Here is an 8,801-nt window from a genome sequence, read left to right as displayed (position 1 = left end):
CTTAAAATGATGTGCATGAAAGTAGGGAGCCTAAAAAAATACCAAAAACTTAGATTCTTAATTTTTCAAAGGATCAAGACTAAATATGCTGAGCAAAACTCCAAGTCCAAAATTTCTATACAAGTCTTAATCATCTAAACAGCATATTCCTAGAACCATACCTATAATGAAAAATTAATGTCAAAACCCATTGGTTTTTACTTGATGCAATTGTAATTGCACATATGGTTCTTGAATTCAACCCTTATACTTCACACCTAACAAAAAAAAAAAACCCCTTATACTTCACAGTAGTACAAGTGTTAAGAATTAGTATATGACTGGTTATAGGGATTAACATACTAAACTATTATAACAAAAAGAATCCAAACAAAAGCAAAACTCAATGACTAAATATCTTTATCTGCATTAAAAACATGAAAATTTTCATAGCAATAAGGAAATTGCACCCTCAATTTTGTAGCATATAAGATCGGTAACTATATTTGCAACCAGTGGCTTGGAGAACTATGCATCCATCATGCATACTATTTTTGATAACCAAATAAATTACAAAAAGTAATATTAATAGTTCTTGTCACAATAGAATCACCGGCCAACTTTCTTGTCTTTGCTAAATTTACATCGTTCATTAATCCTAAGGTCATATGAAGAGACAATACAGATATCTAAAGTAATAACTAATAAGAAGAGAAGCGAAACATGAAGAGGAAAATGCTATACCATGATATCTTCACGATCTTGCCTTTGATATCCTGTCAAGCATAGACATTTGGCACCTAGGATTCCATTTAAATCTTTTATAAGCCTGTACAAAATCTGAAAGGGAACGGAAGTAGAAAATCAAAAAAAAAAAAAAAAAAAAAGAACTTTAAGTACACAGAGAAAAATAAACAGAAACAGGTAGAAGCAATCACTGAAGAGAACACTTAGTGGTAAGCATATGCAATGACATGTCCAATGCAGGTAGACCTTAAGTGGAATAAGGAACATCAATTGCAAAATGCATTAGCTATGAACTGAGAACTGCTTCACAAGTCCAATGAAGCTTCAATGACAGACAATAAGAACCATGTCTGTCCTTGTTAACTATTGGCATTTGGTCTCTATCCAAGAAATGACAAAAGAACACAGAATTAAAAGCTTTTAGGCAGTATACCTGCTCCTAAGGGTGTCAAAACCTAGCTCAAACCGTTAAAACCGATAGAAATCGACCGAAAAAACCCGGACCGAGCCGAACCGATCCTTATTGGATTGGTTTTGGGCTAGGGTATTGCAAGACAGGCTGAAAACCGGACCGCACCAGACCGATCGCTAACAAACCGAAAATCGAACCAAATGAAACCGATAAAAAAAATAGAGTATAAGATTATGAATAGGTGGATTGATTACCCATTGATTTCAATATTAGTGAGCAATTTCCTGGTTGTAAGGGGAATTGTTACAAATCAATGAGCATGAGGTTGAAAAAAAAGGAAATTGATTTGTAATCATGCTTCTTCCATTGATCTCCTTGTTTACTATACAAAATTAGTTGGTTATCCAGAATGATTTGATAGTAGGGTTCTTTTTGTAATTTCAATATTAATTATCTTCTCAGTGATTATTCATTGATTTCAATTTTAATTACCTTCTCCTTACAGTTAATGATAAATAACTATACGATTTGTATTTTGTAACAATGATTTTGCTACAAACTCGATTTATCCATTGATTTGAATATTAATTATCTTCTATTCTTCCCCATATAATTTATTCTTCTTTATTTGAATTACAACACGAACTGATGAACATATCAAATCATTTTTCTTATTTTTGGTTGTATACTTTTTTTTTTTTATTTGGGAAAATGAATTGAAGTGTTTTTATTGAATCTTTCCTCACTACAAATTATGAATTTAAGATTTCATTGTGGCTCAAACTCGAAAGCAAACCGATCTAAACCGGTATTAATCCGATATTGAAAACCCAAAATAAACCGAAACCGCACCGGATCGAAACCGAAACCAACCGAAAACCGAAGTTTCTTAACGGTTTGGTTTTGGTCTCACTATTCCGAAACCGAAACCCAATTCAACCCGACCGAAACCGAGCCGAACCAACCGTTTGACACCCCTACCTGCTCCGAAGAGAAAATGTCCATAACCAAATAAATAGTCCTGTGATCAAACTGTTATTCTGGAAAACCTCAGAAATCATTAGCATGCCATTACTTTGGATCCAAAAATAAGACCTCTTCAGAAAACAGATATAGGGCACGATCCATCCAAGGTACATAAGCTATTTCATATTAAGTAAGAAATGTATTAGGAAACAAAAATTTAAAAACTTTCCTACAGAAACCCCAGGTATTCCCTAGGCAAAAATATAGAGGCAAATAGTAAACTTTACCAATGTTTCCAATATAGCTTTCCTTTATTTGTTGTTAAAATCGACAAATGGTTTCTTATTACAGTTTCAAAAATCAGATTATACTCTGGGTCATGTTAAGGTCCTAAAGAAGATTTGTAGTTTCATATCCAGTGATAAGCAAAAATCTTCTAATGATTTCAGCCCAGCTGGTGATACATAGGGTTAGAACAGGTAATCCAATCAGGTCAGACTGATACTGGCATAAAATAGAAAGAAGTGTTAAAAGGACAATTAAGTGATACACAAAACCTAAACTCTTTTTCTTCTTCCAGTGGCCTTTTGGCCTTGGTGCAACGGTAAGGTTGCTCCATTGTGACCAAGTGGTCATGGGTTCAAGTCTGGAAACAGTCTCTTTGCGAAAGCAGGGGTAAGGCTGAGTATATTATGACCCTCCTCAGACCCCACAGTGGTGGGAGCCTCAGGCATTGGGTATGCCCTTTTTTTAAGCATTAATAACAAGTTCTCTTCAGCAGTTCAATTCAGCTGGTGAATGGTTCAATTAGGTTGCATATCCTTGTACCACATTGACCTGTTTTCTTCATTTGAGTCATTTAAGATTATCAAAGATAAAGAAGGCTATAGATGGTCAAAAGCTTGTCACTACAAATTAACGATTACGGGCCACCAAAGGCTTCATCACTATATAACAGAAGACTGTACAAAGAAAGACAGCAGGCCACCCTTACATTTATTCAGGGAAGTAACCTTATCTAGTAAGCTCATGGTAGGCTCTTCTAGCAAAAAGGGAACTCATTATATACACGAGTGGTGCAGTATCCATCTTATTCCATAGTGTCATAAAGCTGATAACCTCCCAGCTTTCTCCAGCAGCTCCATTCTTCCACTCCAAATTCTTCTTCAATGAGAAAATGCACGTGGATGTTGAAGACTTTAAATGATTGTGCCATTTGCAATGGTTGCGTTCTTCACTATAACAGTGATACCAGACCTAATGTAGAATCCTTCATTTGGCCTATCTGCTTCTTGAACACCCTAAGAAATAGCATTGAGATGAATATACATTATCAATATATGAGTGATAGGAACTTACGACATCAATTATATGTTCCTTGAGGCTCCAAAAATTCATGGAAACTTAACTTTTATCTGTAAATTTTATTTTATATTTCTTTGATTTTTTTTTCCCATCAACAGCATACAAGGAAACATAATTTGGTCATGGCTGAGTGAGGGAGAGACCCAACTATATGATAGGGATGGAGTGACAATTATTTCACTGGCCAAGATGCCACCAATCTTTTTCTTTGGAAAACAACATCCAGAAAATAAAATAGTAAGTTGTTTTTCAATTTTTTGTACTGCATTTCAGTAAAATTATTAATAATTGTTTTAGAGCTATTTCCTTTTGCTTTCAAGAAAATTCTTGCAAAATAATTTTAGTTGAATCAGCCAGAGCCTAAGGATGTTTTGATCTTATAAACAAAAGGGAAAAAGAACTCCGAAAGGCAGCGTGACCGCTGTGCTCAGACAGAGGGGGGGCGAAATGACAGCGTGGGGAGCGGTATTACCGCCCTGTTGATGCCGCCACGCCCTCCCATTGGTCCCCACGCCGACGCAGGGGTCATGCTGCCTTTTGGAGAACACTCTTCCAAAAGAGAAAAAAATACATGTTGAGATAGCAATACTTACATCTTTGTTCGCAATGACGACATCTCTTCCTATCTTGGCATTCTTATCGATTATGCAGTTCCTTTAAGAAAATCATGGAACACATTTTTAGATTAGAAAATCGAAAACCTTGCGCATTAGGATATGAGTGTTGACAAATCCTGAACCTGAAGTCAAATATAAATCTACACTCAATTCCCCTGAATTTTTTTTTTCTGGAGTTGTGCCGCAATTACAAACAATCAAAAAATTGCCATAAATTGGATTATGGGATTGTCAAACACTTCACATGTTTGGCAATAGAATCTGTAATGCAGGGTCCACAAATCCATATTGCAGATATAACACTAAAAGTTCCATGTAACAGTCCCTAAATGAGTAGTTTGATTTGACTCTTATGTATATGCATATGCAGGTGTACTTAAATTCAATCCTCACCGGATCTTGGTATTCTGTCCAACACCAATTGGAACCTTTCCCTCTGCCAGCATAGATGCAATTTCAGATTCAGTTTGGTAATAGTCTGCACGCATCATCATAGTTTCCTGAAAATGAAACAATGCATTTCCAAGGAATAAAAGTTAGGTTGTTAAAAATTCTCCCCCTATTGGAAATGGTTTAAGCTATCCAGCAGTATCATCTACACATCAACATATAGCAGAGACACTAATTGTCTCCTTATACATATTTTTTGTTTCCAAGTGGGACTATCCCTGCAAAGGTAAAAGGAAACCTGTTTATTGTTTGATTCAGTCTCTCGTCAAGAACAGAATTAAAGTAGCTTTACACCTATTTTTCCCTTGGCTTTGACAGGCGGAGAAAAGAATGTTGCAATGGCAGCGAGGAAAAAACATTGCCTGAATTATGATAGCTTACCTGAAGTTCAACTCCATGCTGTAAACGTGAGCACACCCCCACTATAGAGTTTTGCACGCTACATTCCCTCAAGAAGCACCCATGAGAAATTATTGCATTCAAAATCTGCATAAGCCGACCAAACCATGAGTAACATGAAATAAAGCTGTAGCCTCAAACAAATCCAACATACATCATCATACCCGGCATTTGTCAACTTTGGTAGGTGGCAAGAACCGAGGTGATGCGAAGAAAGGTGTCTTTGGGTCATAGAACTCAAACTTCGGCGGCTGGATCAAAGATAAAGTGCAAGTTTATAGATGTCAACCGTGCAACCATATAGGAAAGAACAAAAATAGTGAACATCTATATAGTAAGTTTATAAATGTCATACTCCCGTTATAATACAATCCCTTTTTTTGGTAGCTTAACTATCTTCCAGCAAAAATTTTGAATTGATTTATTTCCACAACAGTGGGACCAACCTGTTCTGTGAGGGCCAAGTTAGCATCAAAGAACGATTTGATTGTTCCAATGTCCTCCCAATAGTCATTGAATAAATATGCCTGTCAAGATAAGGCATTCAAAGACCCATCAATTTCATTCCCTATACATAGCACACATCTGGAAGATATGTATACACAAGGAGTTAGGAGGGGGGGGATGTTTAAGGAGCATGAGAAGACCCAAACATAATTAAGCTCATGGATCAACCAAATGGTACCTGGAACTGAAATCACTCAGGCATTACTTATGTATACTTCCCTATCTAGTAGAATTGGTGGGAGAAAAATATAGAGAAATAAAAGAGGTCTGAAGCTTTGCTTACTTAAGCTTGCCCACCTAATAGCATTGGGGGAAGAACTCACTTGGACATTGTGCTCCTTCACAGCTGATGGAATGATTTCAGATCCAAAGTCATTGCACATGGAATATTTCCATGTCAAAAGCTTAAGTAGAACCTCTGTTCTAAATACATAGACGCCCATTGATGCAATGTAAGGAGATTCCATGGCTTCTTGGTGCTTCCTAGGAAATGTTAAAAGAAAAATTGTGCAGAGATTTTCCTACAATTATTTTCTAATACTTGATATAATTTGTGCCTTGATTATAGATAAAGATAAATCTTTTGGCTATATATATTTAGGAAAAAGTGGTTTAAAGTCTAGCTGTCTATGTAGGATGTAGTACAGATGTTGTTCAAGTAGGCTTCTCAATTCTCTCATTACATTAATAAACTGACTGATTTTCACTAAAGAAAAAGAGGAGGTACAGAAATGTACGGTTGCTTTTAGGTCAAAACCCTTAGGTTTCTCGGCAAATTGGATAATCCGTCCAGACTTATCAATCTTCATCAACCCATAATCTGATGCACCGCTGCAACATGATAGAACAACTTGAGATGAACTCCCGGAAAACAAAAAGAAGGCAAGCATTTACAGAATTGACATTCTACACATAAATGGAGGGTTCTACCTAAGCTGAACAATTAAAATTGGTGAAACCTTTTGAATCTTTTAATATAAAGTAGGATATTAGCCTTCCAAGTTTAAACTGTCTATACACAAGCTTTCTCTACTTGAATAGTATTTATTTGTAGGAACAATCCCAAACCAATACAATATCTCTCCACACACACACAAAAATAAAGAATCTTCAATATCTTGGGTTTTCAAGCAATTGGGACTCCACATGATAAGGGAATATAACCAGATTGTTCATTAGCATTTAAAAAAAGAAGGAGAATACTTGGAGCTTTATAGTGAAGGGTTTATAGTGAGGGTAAAGAGTACAGCAGTTTTACCTGTCATTCATGCGAATACATGAAACTGTAATATCAGCATTTGTGTCAATATGCTTCTGCAAATTCAATATATGTAAGAAGTAAATTTCGCAAACATGTTTAAAATATCGGATAGGTATTTAACAAGCAATGAAATGAAATGGATACCTGCACAAAGTCCATATAATCCATCCTATAAAGATGGTCACCAGACAATATCAAAATATTCTCAACATTCTTGGTTTTGGCATCCTACAGGAGGCAATCACTGCATCAGGACTACTTGCTTGAAACAGACTCTTTTTTTTTTTAAATAAAGTTTTCTTCTAGCAGATATGGTTAATTACCAAAATTCCAGGTACCAACCTCAAAGACCCACGTAAAGTGCCTTACAGCATCAGCTGTGGCCTTGAAACCACTTCTTTCCTGTTTCTCCTGGTGTTTGAGTGGCAGCAAGAACCTACTCTCAGAAAGAAAGTAGCATAAGGGAACACGGCATTGCATGTGGCTGCTTACAGGGGTCACTTAGCAGTGTTAAAGGCTCTAATTCTCACATCGCCTTCGTCCAGTTCTTTGTAAAACAGTGGGGGAGATATCTTCCTCCATATGGCTGTGGCTGGTTTCCGCACTCCAGGTTTCCGAAGGTTGGACAGACAGATTGATCTCATGAAGCAGTTGGTCCGTGGAAAGATCATAAGTATGCAAGATGTCATTAATATCAGAAACAATGATGGAAGAACTCCCCTTCATATGGCTGTTCTCGAGAATATACACTCTAATCTGGTGGAACTCCTAATGAGGGTACCGTCAATTGATTTAAACATACGTGATGTTTATGGCATGACGCCGCTAGATCTCCTCAGACAAGGGCCAAAATCTGCATTATCTGAATTACTGATTAAGCAGTTGATTTCTGCTGGTGGAATGTCCAATTGTCAGGACTATACAGCTAGAAATGCCATCGTTTCTCACCTAAAGATGCAAGGCATTGGAAGCAGTCCTGGAACTTCCTTTAAAATCTCTGATGCAGAGATATTCTTGTTCACAGGCATTGAGAATGCATCAGATGCTGGTGGTGTTATGGGAAGTGCAACATGCTCAAGTGAAATAAGTAACTTTGACTCAGCCAATGGGAGCCATGGCTCTTTTGATAATAAAAGGCCTGGTTCTGTAAACTATGCAGCAAGACATCTAAAATTTCTCCTCCAATGGTCAAAAGGCGGAAAGAAAAGAAAACTGAAAATTTGAAGAAGTTGGGAGATGATGATTCAGTAGGATCATGTAAGAAACAGAGAAATTTGGATGACACTCCAACACCACTCAGGCAGAGATTCTCAAAGCCCTCATCTCTTCTGAACAACAAAAGGGCTCTTTCTGTCAGGAGTAATCTTCCAAGTCCATCCCACAAGAAGAAGGTTGCTATAGGACTAATCCATGGTGTTGTTCAGGCCATACCACAGTTATCAGTTCCCACCGGATCATCTGCCAGTTCTTTCTCAAACTCACCGATTGCGTCACCTACTTCATTGGATAAACAAAAGGGTGTGCATACTGGAAATGAAAGTGCTGATCCCTCTTGCTCTAAGCAATCTCTAATTGGTGGAGAAGTGGACATGAGCCAAAAACAAACCCCAGTAAAAAGGAGGCTGATGAACCAGTACTTCTGTTTCGGTGCACAAAGCTTGTCTGTACATGACCCTGCTATGGGGCCTCCGTCAAACCAGGGTTATAAGCGTTAACTTCTATCAGTGTCTTGATTGAGTTGATGTAAAAGGATGGTGCCTGTGTGGCTCCTGCCATTAGAGACTCTTCCAAATCATCTCGTTTGTTTTTTTTTTCAAAGTTGGGACGTTAGGTCTGGTGACAACATCCAGAACCATGGCTCTAAGCTACGGATTTGAAACTCTTAGTAATCTAGAAATTGGATAGTGGTCTATATAACAAATCCAGTTGTCACAACCCTCAAGACAAAGAAATTAACTAGAAATGAGAGAAGTTCTTAATGGAAGAAACAAAAACTTTCTTAATGCCACAATCAATTATTGTGGATTAGACAATCAATTTAATACTTCTCAATTGGAGTTGCTGTCCGGAAGAGAAGACACGGACCAAAGATAATAAT

At 37.1% G+C, this 8,801-nt stretch overlaps 2 pseudogenes; one reads left to right on the top strand and one right to left on the bottom strand.

The window, feature by feature from the left end:
* Positions 1 to 3,164: 3,164 nt before the first annotated feature.
* Positions 3,165 to 7,139, bottom strand: LOC122659433 (annotated as a pseudogene).
* A 26-nt stretch (positions 7,140 to 7,165) lies between these two features.
* Positions 7,166 to 8,455, top strand: LOC122659431 (annotated as a pseudogene).
* Positions 8,456 to 8,801: the final 346 nt, after the last annotated feature.

Source organism: Telopea speciosissima, chromosome 4 (genome assembly GCF_018873765.1).
Source record: "Telopea speciosissima isolate NSW1024214 ecotype Mountain lineage chromosome 4, Tspe_v1, whole genome shotgun sequence".
In the NCBI taxonomy this organism is placed as follows: domain Eukaryota; kingdom Viridiplantae; phylum Streptophyta; class Magnoliopsida; order Proteales; family Proteaceae; genus Telopea; species Telopea speciosissima.
The sequence above is the reverse complement of the archived record's forward strand: the minus strand, read 5'-3'. Positions and strand labels throughout refer to the sequence as shown.